The sequence below is a fragment of the Vipera ursinii genome (assembly GCF_947247035.1).
Source record: "Vipera ursinii genome assembly, chromosome: 1".
Classification (NCBI taxonomy): Eukaryota; Metazoa; Chordata; class Lepidosauria; order Squamata; family Viperidae; genus Vipera; species Vipera ursinii.
Window position 1 is genome coordinate 289,178,039 of NC_139512.1, and position 25,669 is coordinate 289,203,707.

Consider the following 25,669-nt stretch of genomic DNA (forward strand, 5'->3'; position numbering starts at 1 on the left):
GATCCATTCTACTATATTTATGATTATGATCCAGAGACATTATAAGAAGGAAAAACAGTGCATATTTCCTATTTCTCTATTTCCCATCATCTCCATATATTGAATCATGTAAAGGCAGAAGGAAGGAGGAAAACAGCCCATCTGTGAAGGTTGCTATAGTCAGAAAAGGCAGATGTCTTAAGTGTTATTATTTCATTTTGCAAATAACTTTTACAACTAATAAATTACGGTATAAGAATTGGATGCCTGTATTATTAAGCTTCAAGTAGGTAGGTTGTCTACATTAAACTTTGGTCAAACCCCACTTTAATTTCATTTTGAAGTATTTTGATAGATTGAGTTGAATGAAGAATTAAGGATCATACTTTATTTATATGACCAGTACTCTTTAACTTAAGGAAAGCAGCCAATCTTAAGATCTAAGATCCAAGAAGTGAGCCAGTACAATCTTAGCAGATTTATGGAAAGAAACCAGTGCAATACTAAACAAAAACAGCATGTCATATCCCACAATAAGCATCTAATTCACAAGCTACTTAAGAATTTGACCCTGATTATAAGTGTTGCAGAAATACTCTGTTTTTATTTTTAAGTATATGTTATGTCATAAATTCTGAGCGGGACCCTCTTTGCTAATTCTAATAGCTTGTTTCCAATTGAGTCACTTGTCTATAAATAATTGTTTTTTAAGAAGGTATTTAAATTTATGTCTAATTACTGTTTTCTCATTGTCTTCATTTCTTTATTGTGGATACATCTGTGTGTTTAAGTTCAGTTTCTGTGTGGTATCCCTCTGATATTTGAAGATGCACAGTATGATGTTTTGTAAATACTAGTTAGTGGCAGATCTCACGCAGCAAATATCCACTTTGGGTATTTAACAAAATTGGGATCCTTCCATAGGCCTTATATGAACTCCAAATAACAGTAAAATCTAATTACCAACCTATTTGGCAGAGTTCTTTAAATGGCACACTGATTGTTTCTGGTTTTGCTTTAGTTGCTTTGTGACCAAAAGTACTCTGAAATCTTTTCTTTTACAAAGAACTTTTGAAATGTACAAATAAGTGGAATAAGAAATATTGTTGTGAAAATAATCTGGGTTGAGAAATATACTAAATGCATTTATGGATTACATTGGTTACATGAAGCAGTAGATTGTAAGAATGTAAGAGACTTGTTCCTATTTAATAACGTTCAAAATCTACAAGCAGTTTGTCTATAATTTTTCTTTTTTTCTCCTTGTCTACTGCAGAGACTTCTGTGTAGCAGTCTGATACATGTGCAATATCTCTTAGAGCTTTTAAAATCATAATCATGCCTCTTTTGACTTTTAGGAAAAAATCAATTTTAGGCCATTGAGGGCTTATAATACATTTTGTCTGTTTCTCTAACCTAATTGCTATATACTGAATTGGTAAATTCCTCCTGTTTTTTTACTCCAGAATCAAACAGACTGTCCTTGCCAGCCTGCCATAGTCTAAATCAGACTGTTCTAAGGCTTTGACTCTAATGGAGCAGTTCTTAGTGTCTTTCTGAAATAATATAATACTGGCATTGACTGTTCTGTGGCTGTCTTTTGGACATCAGTATGCAGATAAATAACTGAAGGAGTTGAAATGTGGCTGAGAATGTAGAAATGTAGAAATATTGCAAAATCCACAAATCAAAAAACATGACCTTGATACAAAAACCTTTATTTCATTAGTAACCTAAACAATATTGCTAGCTATGGATTAATAGGAATATGAAGTTCCAATGTAATGGATAGATATTGAACATTCATCTAAGTTGAGCCTTTTAACTGAGTATGCAAATAAGGGACTGGTCTTTTAAAGATAGAATTAAAAGACACTGGGCTTTCAACATTTTATTTTCATGTCAACAAAATCCACAGGATTTTGGAAAGTTTAACATCTCTGGACTTTTGTTTAAGAGCAGCGAGACATTTCAGGTAGTATATTTCTTAGGGATTGTTACATTTCTCAAGTGGCTAAAAACACTCACCCTTCAGCCTTATGCCTAGCAACATACCTGAGGCAAGCTATAATCCCAAGCAAAGCACTGCCTGCCTTGTCTTATTGCTTAATTATTATACCTGTTTAATGCTACTTAGAACATTGTCAGCTGTTGAGAAAAGGTAATTATCACTAGTCAAATGACACACTTTTTTGGCTGCCTTATGGATACACATTTTACTGGTACCTTGATACATAATGAAGCCTGATAGCAAAACTTTTGCTTGTCTCTACTTCAAGCCCCAGCTGTTTCTCTGCTAAATTCATCCCATCTGTCTCCCCTTCCGTAAGGCTGTAGGCAGTATAGCATAAGTACAGAAGCAGTTCAGTGCTATTTTGGATAAACATAGCTGAAATTTGAATCCTTGCCATTTGCAATGCACACATTTTGTTTTACTGCTGTAAAGAGAGCTGTCAAAATAAAAACTACAAGGATAATTCACTGAAATGAATTCAAAGGAAGATTAAAGAAGAACTATATAGCTTGTATATGTGCAATTGGATGACCTCTTAATTATATTCAAGAAGTACTTTGATTGGTTATGAATTTAGGCTATATCTTATCCCATTGTCTAAGGATTAACAGTATTTCATTATATATGGTATAGGCAAATTACAGGAGTTGACTTTCCCTTAATGCTGTAATTGGCTGAATAATTGGATCAATCCAAATCAAGGATAAGATCCATATTTTCATTGGTACTGCCTTATTTCAGGAAATGAAAAATGTTGCAATTTATTTATTTATTTATTTTATTTCTTAACCACCCATCTCCCTCAAAGACGGGCTATTTTCATTGACTGCAACTGTTGCAATTCTTTTGTTCTCATGAAAAGTAGAAATATGATGCCTCAAAGGAAGAAGAATCTTAGTGATACGGTATATATATTTGTTTTATTTATTGAAGAATGTGTGTGTGTGTGTGTGTGTGTACTGCTCAAAAAAATAAAGGGAACACTTAAACAACACAATGTACTGTATTTAATAGTAGGATGTCTTATTTTCTGTTCCCTTTTTTATCAGTATGTGTGTGTGTGTGTGTATGTATATATATATGTATGTATATGTATATGTATGTATGTATATGTATATATATGTGTGTGTATATATGTGTGTGTATGTATATGTATATATATATATGTATGTGTATATATACATCCTACTATTAAATTCAGTACATTGTGTTGTTTAAGTGTTCCCTTTATTTTTTTGAGCAGTATATATATACACACACACACATACATACATATATATATGAGATTATAAGTAGAGCAAGGATGGATGCACTACTCCCATCCTTCTCCTGCCAGAGATAATCAAAAAGTGTGACCAATGTCCTTTCCATCCCATATCCAGGCCTGAACCCTGACTGGAAGGGGTCCAGATAATCAACAACCTTCTCCCAAAAGAGAAGGTTGGAGTTAGGATGAAAATGATCCAATATGGTGGAGTCTAGCAATGGCCTCTTAAGAAAAGGGCAGACCACAGCCACCTTAAAAGATTAGGGCACTATTCCCCATAGGGAAGCATTAATCACTGCCACAAACTACCCACATGTCACTTCCCAGGAAGCTTTCACGAGCCAGGAGAGACATGGATCTAAAACACAGGAGCTTGCACTCATACTCCTTGGGATCCTGTCCACATACTCAGGAGCAACAGGGTCAAATCAGGTGCCCCCACAGGAGCAGCAACTACTCTGATATCTAATTGGGAATAAATCTGAGTGATTTTGTCTTCCAGAAAATCAGTGAATTCCTCAGGGTGCCCCTTCAGGTACACCTCTGCATCCTCTTTCTCCAGAGGTAAGGTAAAAGGGTCATTGGCTAATTATCTGCAGACCCAATAAGTGCGGAGAAGTACTTACATTTTGCCACCTGAATTACCATGAGGTAGGCTTTTATGGCAGCTCTTAGCCATGTTCGATTAAGTTCGTTCTGTGTCTTCCACCAGCGGTGTTTTAGACATCTTAATCCATTTCATCTCTCAATTCCTCCATATATCACGAGGGACAAAGCGTGTACATGTTAGGAGAGGTCTCATGAGTGCAATCCTATCCAGAGTCCCAGTCATCTTTCTGTTCCAAGTAGCAACTAGGAACTTTGCAGGACTGTGCAGCAGGTGATAAGATAAATGTAGAGTATAATCTACCTTTATTTATTTTCAATATGAAAAGTGTTTAGGTAGCTTCTATGATGAGAGTTTATAGTCCTGGAAGTAGAGTTTTTATCCACTTGCTTCTGTAATATTCCTGTAGTGTTACCCCCTCAGAGGCCACCAAAGCCTAGGCCCTCCCAGCCCCACTCCCCTCTGTCGTGCTTTTCATCTGCGCTCTCAAGGTGCTAGTGAAGTGTCTTTTCTAGCAGAAGCTCATACAAAGTGAGGAGGTGGCAGACTCATCATCAAAGGGAGCGGGGCTTTCAGGAACAAAGATGACCAGCCCTTAGCCCCGATAGTCAATGCGTGACGGTGTTTAACAGCCCCAGGCAGTCATAGCAGCAGTAGTCAATGATTTCACAACGACCATTTGGAAACAACTGGGGTGGAGGCAGCGATAGGAACACGAACGAAGGTAGTCAGCGTTCTGCAGTAACAGCTCGCCCCACAAGGGCAACTCCCCACAATGTCTATAACTTGCACAAGTAACAATAATCAAAGTTTGGATGGCCGCTAGTCTCCAAAGCAGTAACGACCAGCCTCTCCTTCTCTTCTGTTGTCGCTCACAGTCTCAGGTCTTGTCAGTGTCAAAACCCCTCCCCCCTTTCCTTTATTGTTAAAATCTGAATTTAGTAACCCCAGCAACTTTCTCTCTTCTCACTCTCTCTCTTGCCTTCACTTGGGATATCCCCCTTGTGACAGAAAGCAGTAAAATTCCACTTTTACATTCTCACTCTCACCTTCCCTCTTCTTTACAGAAAGGGATCAGCTAAAACCTCTAATTCCTCTTCGACTTCACCTGGTCTCTTTCTGACAACAGCCACAGCAACCACCCCACCCCTTTTCTTTCCTCCTTTTTCTTCCCTTCCGCCTGATCCACGCCCACTGCACCCAAAACGGCAGCAGCTGTCTGAGCTTCCCTCTCCCTGGGCAGGCTCCTGCAAAGCCTTTCAGCCAGCCCTGCTACATACTCCCCCCACCTAAGCAGTTTCTTTGGTCCACCAAAGGATAGGGAACTTTCTGCTAAGCATCTATATTATCCGGGAGCGAATCAACCTTCATTACACACTCTCTATATGCTATGGCCCAGGGCATCATATGTTAATCTGTTCACTGGGCATATCACCCACCTTGGTCTCTGCACTTTAGGCTCGGCAATATCACGGGCACCGTCCCCTTGCAGCTTCCCACCCCCGGAAGTACCCAGTACTGACGATTCCTCCTCTAATGCCGGTGATCATGGACTATGTGAAGTAACCTAATCCATCTCTAACGGCTCCCCTAATTCTTATGATCTCTGGGGTCAATGACCCCTCCTGTCCCAATAATCCCCCAGGCTGATCCCCTACCTCAAATCTTTGAGGAGTCCTCTCCCCTTCGGACGCTCTAGGCATGGGTTCCAAAATGTCAGGCCCACACTGTTCTAATTCCACCTCACTACTCACAGTGGGGTGTGTGATCCCAATATCCCCCAATGACTACAACCAACCTATACAACTCTCTTCTTCTTCAGAGTCTTCCGTTTCCCTTCCTACAGACAGATCAGGTTTCGCCCTAGTTCCTAACCTTCTTCCCACTATGCGGGGCTCAGTTGCGATGACTGGCTGGGTGACTTGTACTGCCTCGTTCAAGGGCAATAAATGGTTCCGATGCCACACTTTCAAAGGCCCTGAACTTCCCTCTGGTCATATCCGATAGTCCCGGCAGCTTCTCATTAACAAAATACAACTGAGAACCCCACCGATCTGCTAGTTTGTGCTTCCCAGAGGGACCCAAATTCCTTAGTAGCACCTGATTACCAGACTACAAATCCTGAACTTTCAAATCATAGCTCCTCTTATTTCGCCGTCCCCAAACCCCTGTGGCCTCTGCGGCCTTTTCATAAGCCCCCTTCAAATTCTTCCTCAATCTATCTACATAATTACAATGTGACCTAACTGAGGTCTCATCCTTTGAGGTGCCAAAGACTATGTCTCCTGGCAGGCAGGCTTCCCTACCAAACATCAACCGATACCGGGAATACCCGGTGTCATCATTCCTCGTGCTATTATACGCATGCACAACGGTAGAAATATGTTGCATCCAGTATTGCTTCTGTTCTTCAGTGAGTGTCCCCAACATATCCAAAAGTGTACGACTAAACCTCTCAGGCTGCGGATCTCCTTGTGGATGATACAGGGTGATATGGGACTTCCGAATGCCCAGTAAGCCCAGTAGTTGCTTAACAAGCCTGCTTTCAAAGTTCCTCCCTTGGTCAGAATGTATGCACTGAGGCAGCCCACAATGTACAAAAAACTTCTCCACCAATACTTTGGCTACCGTAACAGCACACAGCCCCTGACCTTTGGTCCTTCCGCCGTGACCTGAAGACATGGATGTTCCAACAATTGGGCCTGGACTGACTATAGTTTTAAATTTGGTTTTATTGGGTTAATTGTTATGTATTTATTACATTTATTGTTTAATTCTTTTTTAAATTTTGTATTTTATGTTTTTAACTTTTTATTGTTGTGAGCCGCCCTGAGTCCTTAGGGATAAGGGCGGCATATAAATTTAATAAATTCAATTCAATTCAATTCACATCAAAATCATCTCTTGAGAATAAACATGGCCACTTCCAAAGCTGGGCTCACCTGCCCCAACAACATCCAATCCTTCAGCAGTACAGGGAGGCCTGTGATATTCTGAACTGCAACTGAGATCTGCACTTTTGCCTGCCATAAAACCCGTGTGGAGATTACCTCTGGAGTTAATTCCACTCCACCATTCCGTCCCTTAGGGCCGGGTTCAAGAATGAGATATGGGCCAGGCTGTTCCCAATCTAACTTAACAGAAGCCCTCAGACACACCACTTCCCCTGGTTGTATTATTCTCTTTTCCCTATCCAATTTCCATAACTGCCCCACCCCCTCTGCAGGGGCCTGATACTCCCATGCCAAACTCTGACATACTGTTTGCAGTCCATGGTGAACATCCCTTGCTATCGGGTCATTCCCCAAGGGAACAACTGGGGTGAGTAACCACCTAACCAAACTGGTGTTTGTCCCCACAATCAATGAACCCTAACTCCCAGGGGGCAAGTGCACACAATAGCCAGAGTATCAAAGGTCTCCATATACCCAACAATAGAAGGTCCAAACATCAGCCATATGGGTAAATATCCATCATAGGGAAATTTTATCAGTCCCAATACCACAGATTTTCAAATCACCCAGTTCCTGTATGGGCATATACGTCAAATATTTGTCATAAAAATCCCTATATAATAACGTGACTTGCGCACACGAATCCAAAAGGGCCTTAGTGTAAATACCTTCCACCTGCACTGACACCATTGGAGAAGGGCCCACCAGCTGTTGAGGAGCCCCAGTAGAGGGGAAACCCAGTGTTTGGTTCAACGACCCGCATCTGATTCTCCAAAGACTGTCGCTGGGGCCCCGTGGCTCCAGCTTCTGTCAATTCAAGGGGACGGAGATTTCTCACTAAAGGGGGTACTTCCGTCACTCCCATTTTCGATGAGGGGTTGACTGATATCACCAGGCTCCCTCACTGGGTCCCTTGGCAGTTTCCTGACTGCACTGTGTTCCTTGATCATCTGTATGGTTTTGTACACACATTTATAATGCCCCACACCCCCACAATTGTAACAGACCACTGGTTTCGTGGAATTATTAACCAAGGTGGATGGGCCCATCCCCCCATCAGTCGGCCCAACCCAGCCTCCATTCGGGAGTGAGCCACCTATTACTCTCCAAGAAGCCATTATCTTAATTAAATCCAGTATCTGGGCTTGCATCGTTGTTAACCGATCATCATTCTCCCTCACCTTTCCCACTTCTGATCCTAACGGCTGTCCTACCGGCAACTTGGCTGTCGCCTCCTTAGCTTCCTCCACTACCTCAGTTGCCCGCATTTTCCTTATAAGTTCGTGATACTCCCAAACATTCCATCTAGCTTCGTCCTTTATTTGGCTCCAGACAGGGTCTGAAGCCAAAGCATCCCGGGAGAGTTGTTCTATCCTGGTCTGTTCCACCTCGGTTGGATCTAATCCCCCCCTTCCACAAGCTGATATAATAATCTATTCAGGTGCCTTATATATTCAGATAGCTTCTCACCCCTCTTCTGATACGTGTGTTCCAAACGAAACAGTAAGCTAGAGACTGTCTCGGTAGATCCAAATTCATCATGCAATAAAGAGAGTCACAAATGTAGTCAGCCCCACTACAGTCCTATATTCCTATATTTTCCATTTTTGTTCTATGCTTGTAGAACATGGCTATTTATCTACTAACATCTCTAAACTTACAGTGATCTATAAGATTTGTTTTAATATTTAAATGTATTTGGAAAAACATGTTGATAACAGAAGATATGAAGTCTCTGTTCACTTTTTCCAAAGTATTTTACTCAGTGTGACTACCATTGGATGAATTGGTATAGTTAGCACATTATAGGATATCATTTCTGACATAGTAGCTTTCCCTTTTTTACAGTGAGGTTTTGTACAAATGTACAAATAACCAAATACAGTTTTATGTTCTGTGCACTTCAAATCAAATGGGATGCTTGCTTAATAATGAGAAATATTATATATGTCTCCTAGATATATATTGGACTCTACTTGGGCAACCGATAACAATACATTTTTATTCAGCCATGAAAGACACTGGATAATCTTGTATCAATTGAGACTGAAATGTAGACTACCTTACTACTCTGTTACTTCAGATGCTAAGCAACCCAAACAAAATTCATACTATATTGTTGCAGATTGTAAACAATTATAGAAATGTTGTTGATATTAAAATATTTGTCTAATTGTGTTCTAAATTAACTGTTTCATCATACAGGTGAAACTCAAAAAATTAGAATATTGTGCAAAAGTTCATTTATTTCAGTAAAGCAACTTAAAAGGGGAAACTAATATATGAGATAGACTCATTACATGCAAAGCAAGATAGTTCAAGCGGTGATTTGTCATAATTGTGATGATTATGGCTTACAGCTCATGAAAACCCCAAATCCACAATCTCAGAAAATTAGAATATTGGGAAAAGGTGCAATATTCTAGGCTCAAAGTGTCCCACTCTAATCAGCTAATTAAGCCATAAAACCTGCAAAGGGTTCCTGAGCCTTTAATTGGTCTCTCAGTCTGGTTCAGTAGGAATCATAATCATGGGGAAGACTGCTGACCTGACAGTTGTGCAGAAAACCATCATTGACACCCTCCATAAGGAGGGAAAGCCTCAAAAGGTAATTGCAAAAGAATTTGGATGTTCCCAAAGTGCTGTATCAAAGCACATTAATAGAAAGTTATGTGGAAGGGAAAAGTGTGGAAGAAAAAGGTGCACAAGCAGCAGGGATGACCGCAGCCTGGAGAGGATTGTCAGGAAAAGGCATTCAAAAGTGTTGGGGACTTTCACAAGGAGTGAACTGAGGCTGGAGTCAGTGCATCAAGAGCCACCACACACAGATGGATCCTGGACATGGGCTTCAAATGTCGTATTCCTCTTGTCAAGCCGCTCCTGAACAATGTCAGAAGCGTCTTACCTGGGCTAAAGAAAAACAGACCTGGTCTGTTGCTCAGTGGTCCAAAGTCCTCTTTTCTGATGAGAGCAACTTTTGCATCTCATTTGGAAACCAAGGACCAAGAGTCTGGAGGAAGAATGGAGAGGCACACATTGCAAGATGCTTGAAGTCCAGTGTGAAGTTTCCACAGTCTGTGTTGATTTGGGGAGCCATGTCATCTGCTGGTGTTGGTCCACTGAGCTTCATTAAGCCCAGGGTCAACGCAGCCATCTACCAGGAGATTTTGGAGCACTTCATGCTTCCTTCCGCAGACGAGCTTTATGGGGATGCTGACTTCATTTTCCAGCAGGACTTGGCACCTGCCCACACTGCCAAAAGCACCAAAACCTGGTTCAATGACCGTGGGATTACTGTGCTTGATTGGCCAGCAAACTCGCCTGACCTGAACCCCATAGAGAATCTGTGGGGCATTGTCAAGAGAAAGATGAGAGACATGAGACCGAACAATGCAGAAGAGCTGAAGGCTGCTATTGAAGCATCCTGGTCTTCCATAACACCTCAGCAGTGCCACAGGGTGATAGCTTCCATGCCACGCCACATAGAGGCAGTAATTGCTGCAAAATGGGCCCAAACCAAGTACTGAGTACATATGCATGCTTATACTTTTCAGAGGTCCAATATTGTTCTATGTACACTCCTTGTTTTATTGATTGCATGTAATATTCTAATTTTCTGAGATTGTAGATTTGGGGTTTTCATGAGCTGTATGCCATAATCATCACAATTATGACAAATCACAGCTTGAACTATCTTGTTTTGCATGTAATGCGTCTATCTCATATATTAGTTTCCCCTTTTAAGTTGCATTACTGAAATAAATGAACTTTTGCACGATATTCTAATTTTTCGAGTTTTACCTGTAATGTAGACTTTGGTGGATCGGGTCTGCTTTGTCCACCACCCTGAAGCTTTGCACCGGCACGCCACAGGGCTGTGTGCTTAGCCCCTACCTGTACTCTTTATACACTTATGATTGTGTATCATCTGACCCATCCACTGCGATAATCAAGTTCGCAGATGATACAACTGTGGTGGGTCTTATTACAGGTGGGTATGAGACAGCATATAGGGCGGAGGTACAAAAACGATCCATATGGTGTAGTAACAACAACGTGCACCTAAACATCGGCAAAACGAAAGAGATGGTGTTAGACTTCCGGAGAAAAAAGGAGGAACCTGCCCCACTTTACATCGGGGAGGACTGTGTAGAGAGAGTTTCCTCCTTTAAATTTCTGGGAGTCTACCTCTGTGAAGATCTGACCTGGAAAGTTAACACAACCCAGGTGGCTAGAAAGGCCCAACAGAGGCTTCACTTTCTTAGGATCTTGCGGAAGAACAGGGTGACCTGTTAATGACCCTCTTTTACCGGTCTACCATAGAGAGCGTCCTCTCGTATGGTATTGTGGTTTGGTATGCTGGTCTGACAGCCGCGGATAGGAAAGTATTGCAGAGGGTAGTGAGCACAGCACAAGACATTGTGGGCTGTTCCCTGACACCACTGGATGACATCGCCAGGGCTCGTTGCCTTGGAAGAGTGAGGAAGATTCTCAGGGATGACTCACACCCTGGACGGTATCTCTTTACTCTCCTACCATCTGGTAGGAGATATAGGAATATAGCCAGCCGTACCAACAGGCTGAAAAATAGCTTTTATCCGTGGGCTGTTAGGCTTTTAAATGGGACATAATCTTATGCAGAATTGACTTGGGAGGCCGGTGTGTGGTGTAGTTGGTTCACATGGTGTGGTAGGATGGAGGGTTTGTTGTCACTGTGTGTTGGGGGGAGAGAGCACAGGGGGAGGCTCAGCTAATCTCAATGTACACATGTTGTACTTTGACAATAAAGGTTTATTATTATTATCAACAAACTAATGAAAAGTTGACTTTACTTGGTAGGATTGCATATGTACTGTAAACATATTCAAGTTAATAGAATTTTTTTAATGTAGGGTGGTACAAAAATTACTTTCTGCAACAATACTATGTACAATTTAAGGTAAACAAAATTAATATTCACAGTAGCAGTGAATTGTGACAACTAGAAAAGCTGGAATGATTGCATTAACAAATTACATGCAGCTAAATAGGAAACCATTCCTTAGTGCCACCAATTATTAAATAAATAAATAGTGTATGTATATTTTAACTTGGGACAGAATATTTATAACTTCGAATATTTATGTGGAACAAAAATATAGAAAGGCTGATTAGCAAAAAATACTTTTTCATATAGCTAGAATGTACTTCACACACACACACACACACACAGATATATATATATATATATATATATATATATATATATATATATATATATATATATATATATATATATATATATATATATATATATATATATATATTTAAATAAATCAATATGTGAAAAATTGTTTTCAAACATACTCATGTGATCTGCTAAAATAGGATCTATCTCAGCACTAATAGCATGTAGTTCATGGAATCTGCTAGAATCTTATCTTGAAATATTTCAATATATAATAAATTATGCAAAATTACAAAAAATTACATAAATTGTCTGATGCAAAGACAGATGTTGATTTTCTTGTCTTAAATGTGTTTTAAGGGATTGCATTTTGGAAAGAAAGTAGTTTAAAATGATAGACTGATAGTGAGGTAACCTGAATGTTTTTTAACTTCAAAATCAGTAGAGCGAGCCCTTCTTTCAGAATGCTTCTGAGATTACTGTTAGTCCATCTGTATTCTTGTCATCTGGATATGAGTCAACACAGTTGGAGTGTACTGTATAAATCAACTAGTTGATATTGTGGTGGAAGCTTAGATTGTGGAATCCTTGGTGCTCTCTGAGCACTGGGTGATGAAACGCCTGCAAGCAAATAAGTAAGCACATGCCTTCCTACATTTCCTCAGCTGGCCAAATGCTGATTGTAGGTTTCTTGGGAATGTAAATAGTTGCGTATTAGACCCTGTTGAGTGTCTGTGGAAATTCTCAGTCATCCAGGTCATGGTTGTCGCAAAGGTGCTCTTTCAAAAAGCAATTGGACTTTTGCTTTTTGTTTTCCTTGAAGACATTTCACTTCTCATCCAAGAAGCTTCTTCAGTTCATGGACTCACTTCAGTTCAGGACTGAAGAAGCTTCTAGGATGAGAAGAGAAACATCTTCAAAGAAAAACAAAGAAAGTCCAGTTGCCTTTTCAAAAAGCACCTTTGGGACGACCCTGTTGTGGTTTTTAAGATGGAAGAAGTAGTATTGAACCTACTGTACAATCTCTTCCTTAGTCGTTGTAGGTTTTAATTTTGTTTTTAATTTTGTTTTGTTTAACATGGCTTGTTGGTCACATGAAAGTTAAAAGACCTTCACAACCTAATAAGCTAAAAATAAATCTCTTAAGACAAATGTGAATATGTCTGTGATGGTTTAACAAATGTTTGATGCTGAAATAAAAAAGCATTAGGCAACTACATGACAGGATAACATTTCTTCTTGTTGTGCCTTAATTAAAATTGCCATTCTTATTAAATTAGTTTACCTTTAAATTTTATTTTTATATTTATTTAACTCAAAACTGAACTTCTGAAGCATGAATACCAATACGTGATCTCTTTTCATTTGAAAAATGAGATGTTAACCAGCAAATATGAAAAGCAATATAAACATTTTAAGAATGTTTTAATTGCATGCATTTCATCCCAAATACATTTTCCTTCTATAGTGCTACAGTAATAGATTAGTTACTTTCTATCTGTTTCTGATTTTAGCAGCTGTGTTTTCATAATATATAACTTTAAATGTTTAAAATCTCAACGGGTACATTTTCTTTGTGTCTTTTTCACAGTAAAAGAAGGGAAAATTCTAGGTATGCGTTTCTGGGATCTTCTATAAAAGAATTTGTGAGCTATGAAAATTAGGGCATCAAAAGTGATTAATGATGATGTTTTTAAACATATGGCTAGCAAAAAAAATGGGCACTAAGTAGAAAGGGATGTTATGGGTTGCTAGAGAGAGCACCTTAAAACTAGATCTATTTCAAGTGCTTGACTGGCTTGTTAAAGGAAAGATCCACATAACAGCTAAAAGTGTTCAGATCTTCTTAAAATGTATTTTGCTAATTCATACAGGCCGCATGTTGAACTAATTAAGTAGCACAAAATAGTGTTTTCAATAGATCTGAAAATAAAGGCATGAAGTAGGACATAGGAAATACTGACTTTTTCCACCCCAACCTCAGGGCTTGCATTCATGACTATTTGAATAGATGTAGCAGTAACAACGGTATGTTAGTATTTCAGAGACAGGTGCCACTACCAAAGCAAGGATTGAGATTGCCTGTTCTAACCTCAACAGTGCTGGGAGTCTGCTTGCATGCTCTGCCTTCTGTTCAGCAAGTCATGAATCTGGGTTTCCTTCTTTCCTCATCTTGTCTGAGTACTCTTTCTTTTTGAATTTTTAATATGTAAATTTCATTAAAAATAAACGTACAAATATTTTTCCCCTTCCTCATAGAAACAGCTATTGAGAATTTTCTCTGACTTGCCAGAAATACTCAATTTTCAGACAGAAGAAGAAGCATGGACAATTTCACACTTAATGATGAACACTTCAAAAAGTTCTGAATGCTGAAAAAAGAAAGTGTTACACTGAAAATTGCAGCTGGCAGTATTCTCTATCAATCAATATTCATTTGAAGAGTTAGCTGTTGATCTAAGGGAGCAAATGCCATTCTGTCAAAAAAGGGGTGGGGGGGGTATTCCAGCATGACTTTTGAAAAAAAGAATTATTTTGCTGTAATACATGTGTGCAGTTATTTTGCTGTGCATTCCAAGTGGATTGTTGACACAGTATTTTGGTTCTGCACCTGCATATGGAAATCTTGCTGAACATGGAAATCTGTTAAACGTAATATTTACAATGGCTGGAAACTGGGGAGAAAGAAACATATTTTTTATATATTTTATATTTCTCATTGTTTCCTGACTACATTTTCATTAGACGTATGGCTTGATTCTATAGAAATAGCTTGAATAGGTGCAGGATTATCAATGTGCTCAATGCTCCTAAATCCAAGGATGTGCACTTCTTTGTGACTTGTGTAGCTATACTGTTGGAAAGCTGACATATGACTCAGAAGCTTTTGATTTCTCTTAACCTTACCTAAACATGTCCATATTGTCAATTTTTCTCCCTTTTGTGCTTGGATATACATTTACATAGTTCAAATATTTAAATAAAAAAAGAATAGGCACATACTATTCTACCTTTATCAAATGGTATAGGCCCTCAGTGTTCAGTACTATTTCTGCCTGAGTCATTTTTAATTACATATTTTATTTGGAAAATTAAACGTCCTATTTTATTCTTGAATCACTGTGATGTTTACCTCTCAGGAAATATATTTGTACAATCTACCTTGTTTATCATTTCAGCTCTCCATTTTCTTTTGCATAAAAATTGGTTGTCTAAAACTTTAACAGCTATAAAATGTTATGTGTAATTTATTTTTCCAAGCTGTTTTGTTATGGCTTTATGCATGTTTGTCTGCCCCATCAGGTCTTTAACACTGTCAATAATCTTGCTTATCAAGCATTTCCAACACTCCCCTTTCCCCTGAAAAAGCTATTGCAATGTATTCATGCAGATTTACTTGCATACGGATCTTCACTCTGCCAGTTAACAAAGCAAGACTTCTTTTATTCTGGCTTCCCACTTGATTCCTGATTGATTTATGCTTGACAGATGAAATGCTGTCCTGTTCAGTGAATTAGCTGTTTGTGAATAACATTTCTGATGATTTGGTGTTGGAAATGGCAGGAATAATGAAAAAGATTTTCATTCCTTTATTTGTTGCTCTGTTGCTCTGTTTCTAATTGTTCCTTGGAGAATGAAGCTATTATAGCAAGCTGGTAAGTGTGTGCATATAGCTGTATCTAGATATATGCATCTCTTATAACTAACAATATTAAAATTACTCTTTCCCCCCCCTTTTTTTTGGAGAAGGCAGTCTTGAAAGGGAAAAAAAAGTAATGTACAAGCAGATGTGCCGCTAGATCTACAGGCTTCTGCCAACCATATGGCATCTTAAAGAAAGATGGTTGGAGCGTCTGGATTAGCAAAGAGTTGGGATGGAAAGCCATGTGTCGTGTTGGTACAGGCAGTTGTTTTAGCTCTCTGTAAAAGGCTTCAGGAGATTGTGTAATGGAACAAATGGTACTGCAAGCCTAGTAACAGCCTTACCGCTGCTGGAGAAGCAATTGGCCCCCAGGCACCTACTGCTCCATCTTTTCCTTCCCCCTCCCATTCCCCCATTTGTTTATTAATATATTGAAAAATGGCATGATTTTATTATCCTTTTTTTCTAGTATAAAGCTGCTGAGCCTTTCCCTGTTTTTTAAACTTCTTTCATTGGCAAGGAGGATTTTCAGTTTGATAGCTTTTTAAAACTATTATAATTATCAGTGTCCCATTTGTTTAAGGGGAGGGATATGAAATCAGGATCATTTTATCTTAATTTCTGAAGTCTTTATAAGAAACATCTTCATTTCCTTTAACTGGGAAATGGCAGCATTCTATGTGAAAGATGTTTAATATTCCTAATATTCCTACCTCTATCAATATTTAGCAATTAATGGGGAATTAATATATTGCTGTGGAATTAGAAAGGTATCAATCTCTAATGAAAAACAGATAACCAATTGTGATACCTTATTTTTAAATAAATTTGGAGCTTTTGTGAATGAAATTGTTGTAATTATCTCTGCTCACTAAGAGAATGGAGGATGAGTTTACGAAAACACTCAATTCGCCTGTTCAGCTGTTCCACAGGCTGATTAAAACAGCAACCAAAGGTCCAGTGCCTGTAAATTACTCAAATGTAATCTAGCAATTACAGTTTTAATTGTAATACTAAGATTGCTGTTTTTAAAAAGAAGGTTCTAAAAGATTTTGTGGAACCTGCTGATAAGAAGTTCATGAAATGAAAAGCTGTGCAAAACAGTTGCAAGACTACAATTGCTAGTGTTGACTTTCCCTTTACTCTGAGACTTTAATAGATGGTCTTTTCAGACATTACTTTTCAGTACAAAATGCGGGTATCACTTAGAGATGGTGTGCAGCTACCTGCATGATTGAACAGCTGTTTTTTCCATTAGGTTCGCCCTGTTTGTTTGCATTGTGTGGGCAAGAGCTGCAGTTTTTCAAATGCATTGTTCAGAAAGTACACAATATTTTACAATCAGTAGCATCAGAGGAAGCTTTAAGAATAAAATAATATATATACTTTCCTGAGAGTAAGGACATGAGTACATACATAATGAAGCTATGCCCAAGTAAATAATAGTAGGATTGGGCTATTACATTTTTGTTTATGGATAAAGCCTATCTTAGGGTCCAAATATATTTTTATAAGCTATATTATCTGCAATAGAGTTTAAAAAACATTTTTATATATCATCTCTTCCTTCTTAATTACTTCATTTTTTTCAGGTCTCTTTCACCAGACTTCTTTATTTTCAAAATGTAAGCTGCGTTATTGCGACAATCTGTCTCAATGATCTCTAATTAGAGCATCTAAAGTAATCTGGAATTGTACCTGTCATTCATGTAAGCTGTGAGCCAAGTTATGGGATTATTTGATCTCCCATGAATAAAAGTGAAAGTAGTATGTAGTGCATTTTACTAGCTAAGGCTGATTTGTCATCTATTTGTCACTTGTCCTAGAGAAATATATCTTGGTCTTGTTTAGCCATGTTCAGATATCTTCAACAACATTCTGTTGACTATAGTAGTGGAACAGCATTTACGGTTAAGCTAATCTAAAAACAGTTGATATTTAATTGGCTGAGATTGTTGGGTCTCTTGCATATTGGACAAACTCGTGTCTGACATTTACAAGTGGAGCTCGTCTGAATTACATAAACCTGGTTGTTCTCTTTTTTGCATTTTGTACCTGTCGGGCCTAAGAGTGTGAAGGTATGTTCCTTTGGGTACACCGAGTTATACTGAAAAAGACTAGCCTTGAAGGAGCCAAATCATGATGTTCCTCTAGTTTAAAAAAGGCAATTTCAGAAGATGATGGTAAACAGCATAGCTTAGCTGTGTTGGTTGTCTTACTAGGTCTGTTCCGAAATCATATACTTTATTAAAAAATTAACAAAATTTTTAGAAGGGAAATGCAAACATTATGCAAAAAAGTACTTCTCCTGATCCGGGGTGGGGGTGGGGTGGAGGAGTGTACACACCTCTTTTTCCCAGCATGCATCTTAACATGTACAGAAACAGGAATTTCTCTGTTAGTGCTATTAAATCTGGCAGAGAAAGGATAGAACTCTAGGTTTTCAAGGATGCTATTAGTGAAAGAAATAACAGGAAAAGTAGTAGTAGTAGTAGCTCTTAGTAGGAAACAGCCAGGGTGCTCCATGGTTCCTCTTGGAGAACATTTTACTGAGCACTTCCTCAAAATTGGCAGTTTCTTTTAAACTATGATTTGCTATTGATTGGAATGTTAACCTGTGTTGTGGTGCTGTAGCATTACTAGTAGCAGTATTTGTGGTCTTATCCTGATTTTCTACCAGGAAATATTAATTGACTGTGTGAATGGAAGAATAGACATTTTTAGATTTTTTTTAAAGAAATGGTGTATTGTTTAGATTTAGTATAAATATTAGGGTTATAATTTTTACTTTCTCAGTTGCTACCTCAAAGATTCTCACATTTTTAGTGAATCTGTGAGTCTGTGTATGTTGTGCATGAGAGATGGAAAGTTGCAGACTGAAATAAAGAATAAGAACTAATTTTTAGCATTATTTTCATATTTCAATTAATATGAAGAACTTAGGGTTCATTTAAGAAAAGAAACAGGAAGCAGAGTTGTCTTCAACCTTCTGCAATTTGAATAATAGCGAAATTTCTTTAGTTTGTAGAAGTACACAGTAAGTTGTACGTCAGAAATAAAAGGAACATTCACGCAGCACTTTTGCATTCATTTCTAAAAATCTGTTTCTCCTCACAAGTACTAAGTCTTATGGGAATCTGATTTATTTTTTCTTCCCGGCTCTTCTAAAATTAATTGTTCAAAAAGTTTGGGTCATTATGCTGTGTATGTATCAGAGGTCAATTTGCCCAAATAATGAAGTGATGGGGTGTTTTACCCATCACAGGAGTCTTTCTCCTCTTCATTTAGTATTTGACATCTTGAAGCTCCAGGAATGATTCAAAGGCATTCTGTCACTTTGAAAAAGGGAAGCGTTCCATTACAAATGCAGAATTGCTAATGTTTCTTTTTTTAACAGAGTTAATACAAACTTGATACATTTAATCTACATTGTTTTCTAAATTCCTTCAAATGCCTGATGAGTCTTAGGACCTCCCATACGCTCTGCACATGCCATGAAACCCCAAAAAAGTCATTCTCTGTTCATTCTGCTTAAACACCACAGGCACTGTCTGCTAGATGTCACTTCTTGGGAAGCTCACGCAGGGAGCTACTTTTTAAAGGCATTGTGGTCTGAACAAGAAAGTTCAGATTGGGCTGCCAAGTCTTGATGTTTCAGAATTATTTCATAGCTTCTTATTAAAATTCAATTTAAAAAAGCATTAGTGATAAGGAGAGAAGTGAAATTATCATGAGGTTCTGAAGAAAAAGATGTCTTAAATAGGAACTAAGAACTTTTAGAGCCCTAGTTGTGGAAGTAATAAATAACGACAGCGAGCAATAAAGCACTTACTTAATTTTTTTTCTAACACAAATACACAAAAAATAAAATAAAACTAGCATACAATATTAGTAAAATCATTTTTCCTTTCTTGTCTCAAGTTTCCAAGGAGGAAATACTAAATGTATATGAACATCTCTGAAAGTTCAATTTATGTGTTTCTATTGACTTGAGCAACCCAAAGGAAGGCAAGTAGACCAGTATGTTCTACTTGCTATTAAAAATACATTTGATGACCTTATACCAAAATATGTTAAATGCTGAGAATACCTAGCACATTTTCCCTTGTGCCACTTTTCTCTGATTGTTTATGCAAATTATGGGATGGAATAGGAAAAGGGAAATAAAGACTAAATACAAATGTAATAGTTCAGTAGTGTCTCCTTTTTAATTTTTCCAATTACTTTTTACATCTTTCTTCTCTCAGCCCTCCATATCTTTTCTCCTACAAGGTCTGCTCTGTTGATTCTCCAAGATACTGAAATGGGGGTTGAATCAGTTAATATCACTCTGGCATTGTTGTTTAGGCCAAGATTTACCCCTCTTAACTGAGTATCTGATGAGGTTGCTTCTTGTTTACTTGTCCTGTTGAATGAAGTGGGTGTCAACCATCCAACTGGTTGAGAAAGTAAAGGAGACTCCTGGAACATCTTTTACCAAGGTTAGAACTTTACTGAAAATTCCACGTGAGTATAGAAGTGGAAAAGCCAATTGTAACATTTTTGCACACAAACAGCATAGGAAAACTTCCCCTTGTCCCCTGGTCCTCCCACTGTCCATTGTCTACCCAATCGGTTATACTCACATTGTTTTGGAAACGGTCTCTCTGCCTCAGACTTTCCCAGCCGATGACTTTGGGTGCTGGATCTGTCTCAGTCGGCACACTTGCATTCCTTTACCCTCCCGAATACCTTCCTTGCATTCCAATACCTTCCCTCCCCCCCTCCTGTTCCTGATGTCTGGTTGCAAGCAGGGTTTGCATAGCGAGCTATCATGACATGTGAAAAAATTGAGAACAGAATCTCTTGTTGAGAACCTCTTGTTTGCCCATCTCCAGTTCTTCATGGCACTGATTGTGTGACGTAAGGAAAACTTTAGGGACTATAGTTAAATTTTAGTTTGGTGCCAAACATCTATGCAGAGAATTGGGAATTAATACAGGAAAAGACTCGCTGGTGAAATTGAAGAGACCCAATAAGCAGACATGTCAAACTCGCAATGTCACGTGATGTCGTATCGGCACTGTGTTGCCATTGCCAGCAATGGGGTGGGCGCAGCTTCCACGTGACATGTCCGGCCCACGGGCTGGCAGTTTGACACCCTTGCGATAAAGGTTACTTTTCAGCTTAGAACAGTTTAGAACTTTTTGTTTCTTTTTGTTGTAGCAAACATCATTTGACTTTCTATGCTTTAAGTGCAAATTATTCTCAAAGCTATCGAGATTAGAAAAATTTATACCAACAAAACTTTCCATTTTCTTACCTATGATTCTTAGAAAAGTTTGCAAATTAAATATTCGTAGTAGTGTGCTTTAGCCACAAACTAAATCTGAAGTACTTGTACAGTAGATAATATGTTTCCTTAGAAGTAGCTCTCACCATGTTCAGTGGCATATCCTAGAAGGGATGCAGCCTTTATTCCATTTTAGGAATAAGATTATATTGATCTGTTTGCACAGAAACATTTCATTGGGTTACTTAATGTGCAAAGATACTGGATTGTTGCAGACATCTACATGCCTCACTTGAGCTCTGGCAATTGAATATGTGAAGCTGTAACTGTCTGTGATGCAATATAATCTACATCTATCAAGTGAAGTGTCTATGAATTCCTAGTCCTTTCAAACACATATAACATTAGCAAGCCCTATAAAAGCATGTGAGGACTAATTTGAGGGTCTGTGCTATCTAACATAAGCTAAGATTCCACCAAACCGATAATAACTTAACTCCCAAAATAATGTGTAGTGTTTTGAGGGTCTTTTTTTAAATTAAATCACGCTAGATAATAAAGTAAAAGGGATTTGCTTGTAGTCATTTTATATGAGCTAGAGTGCTATAGACTTAATAGTTTATTGTTGTTAGCATTGGGTTGTTTATGATTGTTTTTACTTTTATACCTTGTATTTAGCTCTGGGAAGTCAGGGGCAGGGAGGGGGGGAAGGGGAGGGGGGAGGGTTGGTAAGGGTTGGGTAGGGGGTGGGGGGGAGGGGTTGTTAAAGATAAAATGTATTGAAAAACTTTTCAATAAAAAAATAAAGTAAAAGGGATTTGGGGAAATGGGAGGTGTTGGTGTTGGTTAGTGTTGAAGCCATATAATGTGCATCATATCCCAATCTTAAAAGCAAAGCATGTAAATATTGCCCAGAGCCATGGAACAGAAGACCTCCAAAGTCCCTTTCAGCCTTATGAGTCTATGATTTGTGTCAGAAGCTAATTTTTCTGATTGGTTATATGGCAATCCTCAGAATTCAAACACAGTGCACCAAAACAATTAACAACAATCAATCCACCAGAAACAATGGCTGAAGTCTCATTTCCGAAAATGTCTGTTTAGGAATGTCAGGGTTGTTGTAAAAAATAAATTATGTAAATATTTGAATACAAATATTTGCAAGCCCTTTGCAAGTTACACCTACCGTATTTTCCGGCGTATAAGACAAATTTTTAACCCATGAAAATCTTCTCAAAAGTTGGGGGTCGTCTTATACGCCCAGTCTTATATGCCGGAAAATACTATTCACCTCTCTGATCTTTTCTCTTTTCTGCTGGACGGCGGGATCGCTGGGTGAATGGAGGTAGGCGATGGTGACCCGTGGTTAAGCGGCCGATGGCGAACAGGTGATGGAGGGCAAACTTGTCAGCTCCTGGGGCGGCTACTGCAGCCGCCGCCGTTGCTTTCTGTAGGACTGGCCATGCTGGCGCTTCCAATGCTGGCTGTCAGGTCCCCAAAAAGAGGAGGGGCAGGTGGTCCCCAGAGGCGTGCTGCTCGACAGTAGGAAGGGAGCACCTTTGCTCCTGCCGAGGCACCGCCTGACCCGCGCCGACCGGAAGAATCGCTTGCCCGGTCACGGAGTGCGGAACAGCGGTACTTGGCACCCCTCTTGCCCACAGACCATGCAGCGGCCCTTGCCAGCCGGCCTCGGCATGGCTGCCCCAAACCCGGCTCTCTAGCACGTCCTCCGGGCCCGCCTGGCCAACCGCCTCCTGGGCGGGGCTCGGCTCCAGACGCGGCGGCTGCTCCGTCTGCAAATGCTATCTCAAAGCCGGATTGTGCTTGGTTGTGCAGGCTGCCGAAACGCGGGGACTCAGAGTTCCCGCGGTGGTTGCGGCTTCTGGCGTGCTGTTTGCAGAGTCTGGCCTGGAAGAGCGCGTCGTGTGAACGCAGCTCTTGTGTGTATACCAAAGGGTGGGTGGAAGGAAAAGCCCCTTTGGGCTTCAAAAGGGTGGCTTTGCACCATTTGCATCAGCCGGGGCTGAATCGGGCTTGTGTCGGACACTTGGCAACTGGCATGTAAGTATTTTCCGGCGTATAAGACGAAAAATCTTGAAAATCTTCTCAAAAGTCAGGGGTTGTCTTATACGCCCAGTCATCTTATACGCTGGAAAATATGGTATACTATTCTTTGGGGAATAGCTTGAATATTCAAAAGACAAATTACTTGGGGCCCAGGGATAAAGGCCATCATTTTAAAAGATTTCTCGAGGATTTGCACCAGAGACATCACAGTCAAATAAAAATTAATACTGTGCTCTTTAAATTATCTTCCCTAACTGAATTTCAACAGGCCTTCCAAAAGAATCAGTTTCATGATGGTCAGAGACTATCCCGTTTTGTGCTTGTGGGTGGATAAAAATTGTTAAAAGTGGGATTTTTTTTTTGAAAAAAGGCACAAAGTTCTAATTTGTTAAAAAGTGCGCTTTTTACAGATATCATAATTTTCACTTAACAAAAAAGAAAAACAAAATTACCTGGGTACCATAGTTGAAAAAGAAGGTATTGCGCAAGTAACAGCTCTTCATTTGTACATTCAAAAACATCTTCACCTCTCTGAAAAAAACAAAACACCATGCTCTACTTTTGCCGGCCATTTATTGCTTATCCTCTGTACAGCTTGTAGCCTGTAAAGTAATACTTCTTTATTGTACCAAGGAAGAATAATGATGTGTAGGTTCATTTTCTTGAGCAAGTAGTGATTGTTTTTGTTTTGCAAAATTCTTTGGCCTGCATTCTTGTATCAGAATCTCTTGATTCAGCTCAAGTGGCCTCTTTCAGTTACCGTGGTAACCAGCAGATGGGGTTGTCCGATAAGGGTCAGTAAGAAAGTTCCTACAGTATACAGTAGGAGCAGCTAAAGAACAAAGCTCTCAGTGCTGACAGTTGAGGCCTGGCCAGCCAGGAGTAGTTATCAGATTACTTATATTAAAACCCAATTAAGATGTGTGCCAGTAAGTGCAGCATAACTATTGGATTGGATTGGATTTGCTGGTTTAGCTGCTGCCATTTGTTGGAATTCAATCTCTCTGCTGTGTAAGTTCATCTGTGCAGAGTTTAGTAGAAATCCATTATATCATAATCCAAATGGTGGGATAGTGGAAGTGTCTTAATGCAATAGATTGGTATTTGCTTGGGGGAGGGGCTTTATCATTAACTATGACCTCTGGAGATTAATTTTATGGTAAGTCATATATTGATTTGGGTTACAGAGTTTATGGAACTCCACAAAAAACAGAAGTGATTGAGTAATAAAAAAAATCTTAATGCTAACGTTTTTTAGACTGGCTTACATCCTAGGTATCATTATGCCCCAGGTAAAACTTGTTTTGATTTCTTTTCTCTTTCTTTTAGAAAATTTTATTAAATATACATTTAAAAACAAAAGTGGACATGATTCAACTTCCCTAGCTACAACACTACTATTAGTATTATCTTATGTTACAGAAAGAAATAACAAAAACCTAAAATACAGTCTATAACCGGACCGAGTATAACAAACTGTGCATATAACATCTGTCAGGTTTTTTTTAGTAAACTGTCATACAGTCCTCAGCGTTATATTTACATATCTTTCAGTTATGTCCATTATATAGATGCTAATAAGAAATCCTTACATTATCAACCAATCAAACAATGTTCATCTCAGCGATCCTCCTTAACTCTAACCAATTGGACAAATTTTGCCAAATTCCATAATACTCCGTTTCGTTCTTATTTTTGATCTCTAGGGGTTAACCTGTCCATTTCGGCGCAGGATAAAATTTTATCTATTATTTCTTCTTCAGTGGGTGTTTCCTTTCTTTTCCATTTTTGGTCATATGCCAGTCTTGTTTTGATTTCATGTGCCCAGCCAGCTACCTTTTTAAGATTTGGAGCAGCCGAAGCACTTAGATTCAGCTGATACTTCCAATGGTTCATTTCTTATTTCTCTGGATCTGAATCATGATTTTCAGGCTGCATTTATCGAAGCTTTACATATGAAATTTACTTCTATTGGGCAACATTCTGACATTCTTTTTCCTCCCTTGAATCTCTGCTTGAGTGTTGGGGGAAAAGTCTCTAGAATTTCTCAAGGAACAGATTTAATAGGCTGAAAGGTAGAAGAAGTTAGTTTGCTTGCAAATTCCATTCTGTTAGCAGACAGAAAAGATTAAGTGCAATCACTGTTTTTTCTGTATGATATGTGAATAGATTTAGATGTGTGTGTATGTTTACATTTTATAATTATGCTAAATTTATTACGTATTAATTTATAGAAGGTAAATTAATCTATCATGCATGACTGGCACTTGTTCTGCTGATACTCATTGTATAATCGGGAAATACAATTGCAAATTTATATTTAATAAACAATGAAGTCCTTAGCTGCTATTGTCACTTTTGTTGAGTTTGCAGTCCCAGAAAACTTAGAATTATGTTAAAAGTTGCACCCCAAATAAGTAACGTTAAAGTATACTTCCTAGTCAGAATAGGCTCTTGTTAATTTGCTTTCTTCTGGGATGTTTCCCAGTGTAATCTACAACCCTGAGCTTTCGTAATGTCTTCCATTCAAATGCTGAGAAAGGATTAGAGCAGACATGTCAAACTCGCAACGTCATGTGACGTCGTGCAATGTATCGGGATGGTTTTGCCATTGCCGGCAATGGGGTTGGCGCAGCTTCCGGATGACGGAAGTTTGACACCGCTGGATTAGAGGGCGGTGAACATTTCCATCAGCCCCT

At 38.9% G+C, this 25,669-nt stretch overlaps 2 protein-coding genes across 11 annotated transcripts in view; one reads left to right on the forward strand and one right to left on the reverse strand.

The window, feature by feature from the left end:
• SDCCAG8 (SHH signaling and ciliogenesis regulator SDCCAG8) overlaps positions 1-25,669 on the forward strand; it is a 123,962-nt gene that overhangs the window by 88,943 nt on the left and 9,350 nt on the right. The gene's annotated exons all lie outside the window — the stretch shown is intronic.
• AKT3 (AKT serine/threonine kinase 3) overlaps positions 19,917-25,669 on the reverse strand; it is a 181,080-nt gene continuing 175,327 nt past the window's right edge. For 7 of the 10 annotated variants that reach the window (XM_083349918.1, XM_083349917.1, XM_083349913.1 and 4 more), the window contains one exon: positions 24,291-25,669. This exon is cut by the window's right edge. The gene's annotated coding sequence lies outside the window, so the exon portion shown is untranslated. Of the gene's footprint in view, positions 20,068-23,291; positions 23,502-24,290 lie in introns of those variants that run through there. The other 3 variants (XM_083349923.1, XM_083349922.1, XM_083349921.1) reach the window with 3 other exon arrangements.